The 15063-nt window shown below is 44.3% G+C and overlaps 1 protein-coding gene and 1 pseudogene across 4 annotated transcripts in view; both read right to left on the minus strand.

Moving 5' to 3' along the window:
* LOC131678091 (large subunit ribosomal RNA) overlaps positions 1-936 on the minus strand; it is a 3756-nt pseudogene extending 2820 nt beyond the window's left edge.
* Positions 1-15063, minus strand: part of LOC131684352 (protein ovarian tumor locus-like) — a 1641868-nt gene that overhangs the window by 625162 nt on the left and 1001643 nt on the right. The window lies entirely within an intron of this gene.

The raw sequence follows: 15063 nt of genomic DNA on the forward strand, positions 1-15063 counted from the left end.
TTCACCATCTTTCGGGTCACATCGGATGGCGAACCACCCGACCACCGCATGCCGGCTATAACACCCGGGGATGGAGGGACGAGCAGAGAGTCTCGCCCGTAATCCCGCACAACGAGAGAGTTATGTTTTTTACGCTTTTGGTTTTACATACGCCGACCGGGGTGCAAGGCCCCGATCTCACCATTGGCTTGCGCGCAAGATAGACTTCTTGGTCCGTGTTTCAAGACGGGTCCCGAAGGTACCTCGATTTTATCATTGCCGATAAAATTGCACACCACGTGCAGTAAGTCCCACCTTGCGGCATAGGCCTTCAGAACTGAACGCCGCTACGGTGGGACAAGCAACCAGCACCAAGGGACCACTTTCGGGCCGTTGTTGCGGGAGGGAACAACAACTTTCTGTAATGGATCGCAATGTCCTCTTGATAGCAGGAGTATAAGTGCGCTGTGGCTGTAGGTGGCCCCGCAAGCCGCAGGTAAATATCTCCGCTTCGGATAATCGAAATCAACGGGCTTGAGCCCTAAGCAGTTTCACGTACTTTTTGACTCTCTATTCAGAGTGCTTTTCAACTTTCCCTCACGGTACTTGTTCGCTATCGGTCTCGTGGTGATATTTAACTTTAGAAGGAGTTTACCTCCCACTTTGTGCTGCACTATCAAGCAACACGACTCCATGGAAAATTTTGTACCATCAGCGCCGTTCTACGGGCCTTTCACCCTCTGTGCGAATCACATTCCAGGTGAACTTGAACGTTTCGCTGGTTATGGCAGATAACAAAATTTCCAGGAATCAGGTCGATACGCAATGTGTATCACCTCTACGTGCTGAGCTCTTCCCGTTTCGCTCGCAGCTACTCATGGAATCCTTGTTAGTTTCTTTTCCTCCCCTTATTAATATGCTTAAATTTAGGGGGTAGTCACACATTGTCGGTGTTCATGTGTCCTGCAGTTCACATTCTGACGCGCATTTAGCTGCGGTCTTCATCGATCCACGAGCCGAGTGATCCCCTGCCTAGGGTTTATAGATATAATTTTTCAACAGAAATAAAACACACACATTTCACTCCATCCCTTTTGGCGGACCCACTGGGAAGGTCTGCGGTACACCTTCGTACTCGCGCAAGTGGAGAGTATGAGTACACAGACAACTGCCATTCCTCCCCCGGCCACACATGGCATGTGGGAATCATGCCCGTGCGCGGGGAAGACCAGTGCAATCCTTGAAAACACTCAACCGGTAGCGTGTTTGTTTGTTGTGGGCCTGCATGTTAATATGCATATATTCCCCTGCTGAATGGCTGGAGGGGCTCACTATCCAGTCGCGAAAGGATCATCTGGCGTTTGCCCACTCGTATTATTGGGCTCTGATACGGGTGCAACTTTTATTCCCGCTGCAACCAATATATCATACATGGTTAAAACAAATCGTCATAAATTGCAAAACAATTTCACTTTTCGTGTGTTCACCCAGCACTGCTGGGTAGTTAAACGGTCGACCTCTCCGCCTACCCTGCTTGCTCGGTTTAAAATAAAATCGAGTACTGCTGTCGACTCTACTGCCCAATGTAGGATAATAGGAGTCTGTCTCGCGTGCCTTTGTGTTGTGTTCTTCGGTCCATCATATTTGGGGCAGGGGAACTATTGGCGCGGAGGTGGAATAAGAACGTGTGTTTCACACATTTGGATGCAAGAGTTTACACCTCGCACCGCTCTAAAAATCGAAGTTTATAGAAACCACATCGCAAAAATTTTGCGATTGCCCCCGAGAGCAAAAAATCCCTCTTCCTTAGAGGTGAGTTAAATTCTGCTGGATTGAGGGCGGTTCAGTGGTCGGGGACGAGGGTGGAACTCTTTCTCTGTGCCGGTTGCTGGTCATTCTTTGAGATCGATCATATGCAGATTACTGATTCAGTATTGCTGATTGATCTCTCGGATGGTCTGGTGAGCGGCACAGGGGGGTTATACCGTGTACGTTCTCGATACCTGAACCATTCTTGTTTCATCGTTAGTTTATATCATCTTCCCCCACTCTGCTTTTCTCACAGGAAATTGTGTAGGGCGGGTAAATCAATTCACATTCCACGGATAATAAAGACGTTTCTTCCAAAATCAGACTGGTTCAATTTGCTGGTGTGTCGCGTTCTGGTGCAGGTTTACACTGTGATCAACTCTCTTCACAAATGTTTAGGGTGGCACAGATAAACCTTCAGCATAAACGGACAGCAACACTGAACCTTTCTCGTCTATTTCAGGAAGGCAAGGGTCACATAGCCTTGGCTCAGGAGCCTTACTTCAAAACAGGGAATTTTTTTGTTGGTAATTTATTAACTCCCGCTTTTGTGGTTTTTAGCAAAAGTGGAATGAACAATGCTCGGGAAATGCCACGCGCATGTATCCTGGTAAATAATGCTATTGAGGGCCATCTTTTGTCCGAACTAACAACTCGTGACATTTGTGCAATAGTTGTCAAAGTGACAACGGAATCCATTGTAAGGAAATACGTCTATTGCTCGGCATATTTGCCTCACAATGAGCCATCTCCTACGGATGAATCTAAAGAAAGTGGTATCATACTGTGAAAATAATAGTCTTCAACTTATCATTGGCAGTGATGCGAATGCCCATCACATCATCTGGGGCAGCTCTGATATAAATCCGAGAGGCTCTGAGCTGATGGAATATATCAGCAGCTCAAATCTGCATATCCTCAACATAGGAAACCGCCCAACTTTTGTAAAATCTGGAAGAGAAGAGGTGTTGGATATAACACTCTGCTCTGATAGAGTTCTGCACGAGCTAAGCAACTGGCAGGTTCTAAATGAAACCGAACCTTCTCTATCTGACCATAAATTCATTTTTTTTCGATCATCTGAATGTCACCTTAAACATAGCGACATATCGCAACCCAAAATCTACAAACTGGGATCTATACACGGAGGACCTAGCTACAAAATTCCATGGTTATCTCCCAACAATAGAACAAATCGACGATCTAGACGAAGCTGTAATTACAACAAACACATTCATTGTAACATCCTACGAGGAGGCTTGTCCTCTGCGTACTGTAAGAACTTATAGGGGAACCCCGTGGTGGAGGGCTGATCTGGATAAGAAGAAAAAGGATATGAGAACAGCTTGGAATCGGCGTCAGCGGGATGATTCCAGAGCTTTCAAATTAGCTCGCAAAGCGTATAAAAAATGTCTTAGATCTGCTGAGCGGGCTGGTTGGAGATGCACAAATACCTCCAGTCTGAACGAGGCAAGCAGATTAAATAAAATTCTCTCAAAATCGAAACACTGGTTACCACCGAATCGGTTAAGTGGGCAATTGACAGCTTTGCACCATACAAATCGCCTGGAAAAGATGGAATCTTCCCTGTACTGCTGCAAAAAGGGTTTGATATCCTCAAATCTGTCTTGAAAAAGATTATGCTTACCAGTCTTGCTATCGGGTATATCCCTAAAGCATAGCGAGAAATAACCGTTAAATTCATTCCCAAAGGTGGGCGCTCGAGCTAAGAAGAGGCCAAGAACTTTAGGCCTATCAATCTTAGCTCTTTTCTATTGAAAGCTTTGGAACGGATAGTCGATCATCACATCAGAAATGAATGCTTGGTGGAGTATCCGCTGCATAAAATGCAACACGCATATCAGCGTGGGAAATCTACGATCACACTGCTTCATGATGTTGTTTACAACATTGAGAAAGCTTTCTCGCTCAAGCAATCCAGCCTGGGTGTATTCATGGATATTGAGGGTGCTTTTGACAATGTGTCCTTCCAGACTATTCTGGAAGCGACGCGCGGCCATGGGGTATCTGCATGTATCTCGGGTTGGATAAACGCAATGCTTAGCAACCGCATCCTTTGCTCGTCACTGAGACAGGCAGAGATAAGGAAGTTGAGTGTTTGCGGCTGTCCACAGGGGGGCGTTCTGTCGCCCTTGCTATGGAACCTGGTTGCCGATGGCTTGTTGAAAAAGCTCAATGAGCTTGGTTTTCCAACCTACGGGTCTGCTGACGATTATCACATATTAATTACCGGACTGTGCATCGGAACAATCTTCGACTTAATGCAATAAGCATTAAGAGCTGTCGAACAGTGGTGTCAACACGTTAAATTAACAGTTAATCCAAACAAAACCTCAATGGTTCTTTTCACGAAGAAGCGAATAACAACCGGGGTTCGTCCCTTACAGTTTTTTGACTCTGAGCTGCTGTGTGCGGATCAAGTCAAGTACGTTGGAGCTAAATTGGATTCCAAATTGAACTGGTCAGCTCACATTGAGTTCAGAGTCAAGAAAGCGTGCATGGCCTTCGGGCAATGCAGACGAACTTTTGGAAAGACCTGGGGTCTCAAACCTAAATACATCTTTTGGATCTACACGACAATTGTACGTCCAATACTGTCATACGGGTGTCTTGTGTGGTGGCAGAAGGGAGAGGTGGTGATGGTCCAGTCGAAGCTAAACCATCTGCAAAGAATGGCGCTCATGGCGTTGACTGGTGCTTTCATTACTACTCCAACTGCTGCCCTTGAGGCCCTGCTAAACATCAAGCCATTACACATACACCTTAAACAAGAAGCACTATCATGTGCTTACAGGCTGCAGGTTACTGGGCTCCGGAACAGTAACCATATTGATCTTTCTACCAGTCATACACGACTGTGGTCACAAATGGTTGCATGGGGTGAAAACATTCTTGCTCCCAGCGATATAACACTCACATGTAGTTTTCCTTACAGGACATTCCAGGTGAAGTTTCCCTCCAGAGAGGAGTGGTTGTCTGGCTATTTGGAGAGACAACAACAAACGCAAGTGGCCTGTTACACTGATGGTTCTCTGATGGAGGGACGTGCTGGTGCTGGTGTCTACTGTCGCGAAATGAGATTGGAACAATCTCACTCGCTAGGTAGATACTGTACTGTATTCCAAGCTGAAATCTTCGCGATTATGTGCGGGGTACAATCGGCCCTTCAACAGGGATTGTCCGGTAAAGTTATAAATTTCTGCTCCGATAGCCAAGCTGCAATCAAAGCCCTTAGCTCAAACAACTCACGGTCCAAGCTTCGTCCGAGCACCGCAATTATTGGAGTAATCTACAAACGTGTCGCCAAACAAAGGCATTTCTAGAACAACCGTGCCCAGTGACTTCGAGAAATCTCCTACACTTTTCGAAGCTCCACTGACTGCGGCATGCTGATCAGGGCTTTAACCGGCCACTGCAAACTCAATTATCACATGGTAACTATTCAGCGCGCTGAGTCCTTTTCATGTGATCTTTGTGAATCCGACTACGGAACCTCATATCATCTGATATGCAACTGTCCAGCGGTAGCGCAATTGCTATTTCGAGTTTTCGGCCGTCCTTACATAGAAGATATCATGTTTGGACGACTGAAACTCAGAGACATACTAAAGTTTCTTATCCAATGTGGTAAAGGGTGTTACGTATTGGTTTCGTAACGTTTAATTGTGGTGGTGGGGCCACACTGTACTCACCAGCTATTAGGGTCGTTTCACTATTGTCTCCTGGAGAAATTCACACTGGGCGGACTTTTCTTCCCACACTATGGTCACTGAGCGAATCGTAAATAATTTTCGGCGGAAACAAGTACCAAAAAGGATTACACTATAAACAAAATGGACGACACAACTTGTATATAGAGACCTTACACTTGTAATTTATTATTAATTATTCTTTTAAAAACAAACAGAAAATATTTTTGAATTTTTACTTGCGCACTTTTATTCACCAAAACCTTCTCCTGGCGATACCGTTGCGGCCGTGATGATAGTTGGTCGACTTTCTTCAGGCTGGATGCGGGATGGGCTTCGATGGTGGTGCAGGAACAGACGGACGATGGCGACGGGGGACTCCAGATGAAGCAGCAACTCGGCCTATTCGTAGCGGAGGCCTGCGTTTCACTACGGGGCCCGGGGAGTGGTACAATACGCACTTTTAAAACACGAGTGTCTAACACTAAGTCGAGTGGGATTTTTAGCTTTTACGGTCACTACCACCAAAACCCTACCGGTACTTAGGGAATGGTGTCTTCAACGGCGTTCTTTGACTTCGCCAAACACTGACCTTTTGTTGCACTCGCGACGTACTCGTACTTCTGTAGTACTATAAAAACCGGTAACCACACTTATCCCACTCGACTGGCCGAACAAAACTTTGCGTTCGTGTGGCGGTTCTGAACGGCGGGAAATTAGATCCTAAGGATCGACTGGCACAAATACCGAAAACTTTCAACGAAACGCGCGGTCACTTTGTGGTCGGTGACTATCGCTGCTGCGGGTCTTCACTCCTCCGGGCCGGTTAACTATTAGAGACCGCATTCAGATTTCGCGGTACATTTTATCATTGCCCTGTCCACTTTCCAACACATACCCACCGCGCCTCCTCGCATCCCACCCCGCATTTGATGACGGTGATGATGAGATGACAGGACGATGACGGTTGACATTTACAAAAAATTTTATCGTTTTGGTTGGTGTCACGAAATATTTTTAGTACAAAATCTATCAAGAATATTTAATGTGCGGTACTTGTTTCCTTGATTTTTTTTAAATATTGAACAATTATAACAAAAAATATAATAACAAAATGAATAATAAACAAGCAAAATAAATAACAAATATAAATAAATAAATAAGCAAATAAATAAATATATGAATAAATAAGTATATAAATAAATAGATATAAAAATAAATAAATAAATAGACAAAAAATAAATAAATCTCTGAACAAATAAATAACGAAACCTACATTTGACACCAACCTGGGCTATTAAGCAGAACTTAAACGCGACTCAAACATGCAAGCACGGAGTAGTAACGGTTTGACGTTTAAATTCTACTTAGACATTTACGAACAATAATTTCAAAGTATAAACAAAGAACAGGCGTCGTCAAATACACGAGATAGACCGTACACTGTTATTTATTTATACGACAAAAAAATAACAATATTTACAAATATATACAAGCTGGGCTCAGTGACCAAAGCGACGATATTGTGACCTAAGAAATCACAGGTCACAATTTTCCCCGACTCGGGTAAAAAAAACCAAATGGTTTTTTTTTCGAATGAATGCCGACTTCAAACGCGACTACTTCTTCCCGAGTGCCAGTTTTAATTCCGTGGAATGATTTTTCCAAAGGCCAGAGGAATCTGTCCCACGAAATTACGTGACTCTTAGGAAGTGAGCCTGTCCGTTTTTAGTCTCGCGCACTCACCGATGTTTCTGTCACAATCAGGAACGATTCAATCCATCCATCAATTCCAAAACAACTGTGAAAGTTTCACTGTCGAAATTGCCTATAATGCGTCAGAATAAAAGCCGTTGCTACATTTGCTGAGTAGAATTATTGATCGGATACGCTTTAAATTGCGGAAAATTACCAGAAAGAAATCAGACGGAATTTGACATTTCTTTCTGCTACCATTACCGTCACAAGGGCTATCCTTGGACGAAACATCTAACGCTACCGCTTACATACCGCACACACTCACTCAGAATTCATTTTGCTAGCCTTTCATTCCTCTTCATTTACACTCACATTCATGCCATAAATAACACAAAACACTAACTTTTAATTATGCTAGGGGCTCCTAAATTTAAATTTGTGCTTTACCGGACTCTTTTTCAAGAGTCGGAAAGACTATTACTTTTGTGAAATGGTTAACTCGTTGCGAACTTCTTTTACTCTCTCGACATGCGAGAGAAAACTAGCTGAAGTTACGCAGAATTAACCCATTCACACTTAGAGTGTAAAGTCGACTTAAAACTGGCGGCGGGCAAATGTAACCCCGTCGTAACCCAGCACAACCCTGTCGTCAGGTTGTCTATTATCCGATCTGTCACAGCTACTCATACTCAGCTGACTAATGCTGATTGTTTATGTAGTGATGAAAAAAAAGGATGATTCGTGATGTTGGTAAGTATTTTTGTTGCTAATTATGGTTTTTTTTGTTTTATTTTAGATATAACGTCGAAGTTTGCACCGTTATCTTTGAGATCGGTGGAGGATACCGGAGGACTCTGAGTGTTGGTAGATAGTGCAGCTGTCTTTTCGTTTTATTTGGACGTGCGAATAAATTAGTGTTTCAGTTTTCTTTTTCTTTGATACTTTTTTTCCCGAAATCGTACAGCTGCAATGCGGAAATGATGCTAACCAGGTTTTAGATGGGCAGCCGGCCAAATCCCTAAACTTTTGACCTTCAAATCCTCCAGCTCATAGGAGGACGACCCAATTTTTGCCTTGATACGGCATGGGAGAAATTGTTGGCCGTACTTGGCATTGTAATTCTGGGCCGCACTTGACGGTTTCATATTTCTCCGATACACCAACTGGCCGTCTACAAACGATTTGGAAAATTTTCTGTGACGTAAGTTATAGCGATGTTGGGAAGCATTGTGAGCTTTCACCAGATTTTTGCGGACAAGGTCGTAGATTCGCTCAAACATTTTCGATCGTCGTTCTTCCATCTCTTCCGAAGTCAGCTTTACATCGAGACGGGTGAGTAAATGATCGGTGCCAACTTCAGAGTACTCGTGACCGTGATTAATGAAGTATGGTGTGAATCCAGTCGACGAGTGAACACTGGTATTCAAAACCATCTCGATCTCCGACACACGAGTGTCCCAAAGGCGTTGGTCCTCCCTCACGTATGTCCTGATAGCAGCATTGATAGTCCGGTTGACTCTTTCGACCGGGTTTGCCTGTGAGTGATATCGTGAGTTGAGCCAGTGGGCAACTTTGAAACGATCCAACAGCTCCTTGAACTCTTTGGAAATGAAACTGCTTCCGTTGTCAGTGATTATCACTTCAGGAACCGAGTTTCTCAGGAACCATTGGTCTTTCAAAATCGCACACATGGGGGCACTACTGACATTCCTCATAGGCTGAACCATTACCCATTTCGAAAAGTAGTCACAAACTACCAAAATGTGCTGACTACCGCGACGAGTGCGGGGGAGAGGGCCAATGAAATCCGCTGATACGATCTGCCAAGGGCGGGTGGCAATTTTCATGTTTCCCATGGCAGGTGCAACAGGGACGGAAGAAGCTTTGACTTCCTTGCACATTCCACACTGTTGAACGAACCGCCGTATTTCAACTGCCATCTTAGGCCAGTAGAATCTTTGACGGATCCGTGCAAGGGTTTTGTCGTAGCTTGGATGAAAGCAATCGTCGTGGTACTGTCGAAGAATATTTGGAACTTCGGTGGGCGGGGGAATCATTTTCCACTCGAAGCGAGTATCACAGGGATTATCGTTCACGGTGATAAACTTAAAGAGTTTACCATCGTCGATCTTGAAGTCTACAAAATCATCGGGCCGGCGGGCCACTTTGTCGGACATTGACGCGTACCACGACGATTCTTGAACAGCTGCGATGCTTCGCGAGAGGGCGTCCGGAACCACGTTTTCCTTGCCCTTGCGATGCTTGACGGTCATATCGAATTGCTGCAGATTCAACGCCCATCGGCTGCATCGTGACCCGACCTTCCATTTTGTACTGAGTATATGGGTCAGCGCGGAAGAATCGGTTATTAGGGTGAAATGGTAACCCTCAATATACCCACGGAATGCATCGATGGCGAGAATGGCTGCAAGCGCTTCCTTTTCTGCGGCATGGTAGTTCTTCTGGGGCGTTGTCAGTTTATGGGAGTAGAATGAAATGACCCGCTCTACCCCATCCTGTTCTTGTGTGAGAACCCCTGCTACCGCCACGTCACTAGCATCCGTTTGGATACAGAACTCATTGCTGAAATCAGGACTGCCCAAGACTGGTGAAGATATCAGCCGCTCTTTGATTTCGCAAAATGCCTGTTCGGCGTCATCGTTCCAACGGATGGTTTTCGTTTTGCTTTGCAGAAGGTTTGTGAGTGCAGCGGTCACCCCGCTAAAGTCTAAGATGAAGCGCCGATAGTATTTAGCCATTCCTAGGAATCTCCTTAGTTTTGTTACGGTATTGGGCCGTTCGTATTCGACAATAGGACGAACTTTTTCCGGGTTGGCTCGAAGACCGTCTGTATTAAGGAGATATCCCAGGAAGGGAATCTCAGACACTCCAAACTTAGACTTTTCGAGGTTTATGCTTAGGTTTGCTTCCCTTAAGCGACGTGCAATCTCCACTAGAAGGCGTTCATGGTGTTCGAATGTCTCCGTCACCACAACAATGTCGTCGAGATAGACGAAGACGTACGGTTCAAGCATCCCGTGGCCCAGGACATTGTCCATCAGTCGTGCTAACGTAGCAGGACTGTTGATCAACCCAAAAGGCAACCGTGTGTACTGGAATAGCCCTTTGCCCTGTACACAAAAGGCCGTGTACTTCCGCGATTCTTGGTCCAGTGGAACCTGGAGAAATGCTTCAGACAGGTCTATCGTGGACAGGTATTTAGCCTTGGGAAGTTGACCTAAAATTCGACCGGGATGAGGCAACGGATAAGCATCCCGAACAGTTCGCTCGTTAATCTTGCGCGCGTCCAAACAGAGCCGAACTTTGTTGGGCTTGATGCGGGCACACAGTTAAGCGACCAATCCGAGTTGCTCCGTTCCAAAATCCCTAAACCCAACAGTCGTTGCAGCTCGACGGCTACCAGATCCTGCGTCTTCGGAGACATCACGTATGGAAACTGGCGGACTGGTGGTTTATTTTTCCATTCCTCTCCCAACACGATGCGATGCTGAGCTCTGTTGGTCAGGGTCAATTTCCCTTCTTGAGCAGGAAGGAAAAGTTTTTTTATGTTTTCAATAACCATGATTTCATCGTCGGTGAGAATGTTTTCAGAACTAGGGTGTTTGGTGATAGATACCGATGCAGTGGACTCAATTCCCCCACAATTTTGCATTGCGGGCTGAATTTTGAATTTCCTCCAAAAGTCCATTCCGCAGATGCAATCTATGGACAGATTTGCAACTACCAAAGTAGGAACTATTTTTACACATCCTTGGAAGGCAAATGGAAGATGAGCCTGACCTTTAATTTGCAGTTCGTCTCCACTTGCAGACCGTAGAATCACGTTTTTGGAAGGGCGATGCAACTTTTTGAATTTTAATTTAGAGAAAAGAGCTTCGCTGACAAGCGTGTGATTGCTACCGCTGTCCAAGAGAGCCCGTACCGGGTAACCGTAAATCTTTACGTGTGCGTACGGTCGGTTATCGTGGGGGACAGGGTAGGTAATTTGAAGAATTTCTGTAGATTCAGCGTGAATATCTCTGGTGGCCTGTACCCAGTAAGGGGGAGGCGTACGTTGAAGAAAACGGTCTTGACTTACGCGTTGGGTGTCTGCGAACGACGATTTTGGTTCGCGTTTGGTCCGTTTTTTAAACAAAACGGGCAATAGTCGGAAAACCGCGAAGACCGCACGTACTGCAAAATATGCCCCGGGGCTCTCTACACATCGCTAGGTGATGACCAATCTTCCCGCAATTGTAACAGGTATTGGCCGGTGGGGGAATGTGCGTGTTTATCAATTCTTCCAACGTGAACTGTGGACGAGAATTGAACCCAGATGGCACCGCGACCGGGTCTGGTCGGGCGGTATTTTGAGACGAATTTTGACTCGTTTGGGTGTTCGGTAAGGATTGGTTGTTTTTGTTGGGAAGTTGATTGGGACGAGACGAATTAGTGGATGTGTGTGAATTTTTTCTATATTGGTTGACCTGAGACACTGCTGCGGTTTGATCTATCACCTGTTGAGTCTGGGATTGGTTCTTGTTTTTTTTCTTCGAATTGTTTTTAGAGCTTTCGACCACTTGGACATTCCTGTCCGTCCCGAAAACCTTGTTGTATGCCGAGAAATTTAATGCATCTAATTTCTGTCCAGCAGCAACAAGTGTTTCAAGGTCGACTATCGGAATAAATGTCATTTGTCGCTTGTAGTCTACTCGCATATTCTGCTGTAGAATCTGTACTTTTTCGTAATCGGGAATCTGAACACTCATGGTTCTGAACAGTTTCTCGATTTCGAAATAGTACTCGTGGAAAGATTCATGTTTTTGTTGACGACGCTGGTAAATTTTCATTTTGATCAACGCGTCCAAATCAGGGTGCATGTAGGTGCGTTTTAATTCAAATACCAAATGCTGCCAATTCATCAATCTACCAGTGGTTCTTTGTGCCATATACCACTTGAGCGCTGAACCAACAAACAAATGCACAGCCGACTCGAAAAGCTCGACCTCCGACACATGCTCAGCTTGGGATAAAGCCTGTACAACTTCCAAAAACTCATTTAGCTTCAGCCCTTGATCGTCACCACTGTATTTAGTGATGTTCCATTTGGACACAGGAAGAGTGTGACGGTTGTGGTACGGATTGTGTAGAACACCACTATACATGGGAGGTGAATTTCGTTTAGGGAAAGATGGGATAGCCGAAGCATGGTTGTACATCTCGGGATTTGCTCCAGTAGGATTAGAAATTCTCGTCGGATGATAGGGAATATTGTATGTATTGTTGGGAATTGGTATATTGTTAGAATGTAATGTACGATCTGGGATATTTTGAAAATTTTGGTAACTAGATGAAGTATTGAATGAATTGGAAGGCTTTGTTGGCGGAAAATTATAGTTTTGAAATGTTCTGAAATTTGTATCGGGGTGTTGCGAATATGAAGTAAATTGAGCATGATCGGGAAGAGTTTGAGTTACAGCATCTTTTACTTCTCTACGTCGAGCTAAATCGGCTTCTAGATCCGTAATTCTCGCTTGCAACGAATGGATCCAATCAAGGTCATCCTGACTAAGAACGGAAACTCTCGGTCTAGGATTTTCATCTGCTTTGTCTGCATCCAACAGAGCTAAAATATCATTTCCCTCTTGCTGATCACTCTGCAAAGACGAAGCAGAACCCCGAAAGAAATGTTCAAGAACCTCCGCTAATTCAACCACCGTATTTTGCAATTGACTGTGCAAGTTGGGCGACCCCCGCGAGTCCCTCAACACAGTCACTAAACGCATAGCGACATGTACCATTCTAGTGGAACAAACCTTCTTTTCCTCATCATCCTCCTGTTCCAAACAACCTTTTAACTCTTTAAACTTATGCGTACAAACCTCGACTTCCACAGTAGGATCACCCACTATTCTTCGTGGGCATTTTCCCGACGGATCATCCCTTTCCACCTTCAACTGGTCTCGCAGCCACTTGCGTTTTCGTGAGCGATCGAGACCGATAGACAAACTGACAGAACGGGCAGACAGTTCATAATTCAGTTCATCGTCGGCTAAAAACTCCACACTCATATCAAAATACCAACCTTGGGCCAGCTCACTAGCTTGATCGAATGTGAGCTGTGCCATTGCCATTGTATAAAAAGGCAAAAAATAACAAATTTATCACAAACCACAAATAGTTTTAACACCCGCTAGAAAAGTAAACAAAAACCCGACAAGAAACAAATGTAATGGTATTAGTAAATGTCAAATTCAATCCGATCAATGCTACCTGTGTATGAAATATGTTCAAAACAGACGATCAATTTTTCTACTCAAGCACTAGCAAACGACGGCGTGCCAGATATACAATTTTTCATCACTCGCAACAATTCGCAATTCCACTAATCATAATTAGGTTTCAGGATCAACTTCAAGATTGGATATCGACCCAATGACTTCGCGATTAATGAAGTGAACAATGTGAATTGAATTTCTCCGGGAGACACAACGAAAAAGGGATTTGCTTCTGGTCTTGGAAACAAATCACTTTTTCTTTTATTTTGCGTTGGGCGCCAATTGTTACGTATTGGTTTCGTAACGTTTAATTGTGGTGGTGGGGCCACACTATACTCACCAGCTATTAGGGTCGTTTCACTATTGTCTCCTGGAGAAATTCACACTGGGCGGACTTTTCTTCCCACACTATGGTCACTGAGCGAATCGTAAATAATTTTCGGCGGAAACAAGTACCAAAAAGGATTACACTATAAACAAAATGGACGACACAACTTGTATATAGAGACCTTACACTTGTAATTTATTATTAATTATTCTTTTAAAAACAAACAGAAAATATTTTTGAATTTTTACTTGCGCACTTTTATTCACCAAAACCTTCTCCTGGCGATACCGTTGCGGCCGTGATGATCGTTGGTCGACTTTCTTCAGGCTGGATGCGGGATGGGCTTCGATGCTGGTGCAGGAACAGACGGACGATGGCGACGGGGGACTCCAGATGAAGCAGCAACTCGGCCTATTCGTAGCGGAGGCCTGCGTTTCACTACGGGGCCCGGGGAGAGGTACAATGCGCACTTTTAAAACACGAGTGTCTAACACTAAGTCGAGTGGGATTTTTAGCTTTTACGGTCACTACCACCAAAACCCTACTGGTACTTAGGGAATGGTGTCTTCAACGGCGTTCTTTGACTTCGCCAAACACTGACCTTTTGTTGCACTCGCGACGTACTCGTACTTCTGTAGTACTATAAAAACCGGTAACCACACTTATCCCACTCGACTGGCCGAACAAAACTTTGCGTTCGTGTGGCGGTTCTGAACGGCGGGAAATTAGATCCTAAGGATCGACTGGCACAAATACCGAAAACTTTCAACGAAACGCGCGGTCACTTTGTGGTCGGTGACTATCGCTGCTGCGGGTCTTCACTCCTCCGGGCCGGTTAACTATTAGAGACCGCATTCAGATTTCGCGGTACATTTTATCATTGCCCTGTCCACTTTCCAACACATACCCACCGCGCCTCCTCGCATCCCACCCCGCATTTGATGACGGTGATGATGAGATGACAGGACGATGACGGTTGACATTTACAAAAAAATTTATCGTTTTGGTTGGTGTCACGAAATATTTTTAGTACAAAATCTATCAAGAATATTTAATGTGCGGTACTTGTTTCCTTGATTTTTTTTTTAAATATTGAACAATTATAACAAAAAAAATATAATAACAAAATGAATAATAAACAAGCAAAATAAATAACAAATATAAATAAATAAATAAGCAAATAAATAAATATATGAATAAATAAGTATATAAATAAATAGATATAAAAATAAATAAATAGACAAAAAATAAATAAATCTCT

Source organism: Topomyia yanbarensis, chromosome 1 (assembly GCF_030247195.1).
Source record: "Topomyia yanbarensis strain Yona2022 chromosome 1, ASM3024719v1, whole genome shotgun sequence".
Classification (NCBI taxonomy): domain Eukaryota; kingdom Metazoa; phylum Arthropoda; class Insecta; order Diptera; family Culicidae; genus Topomyia; species Topomyia yanbarensis.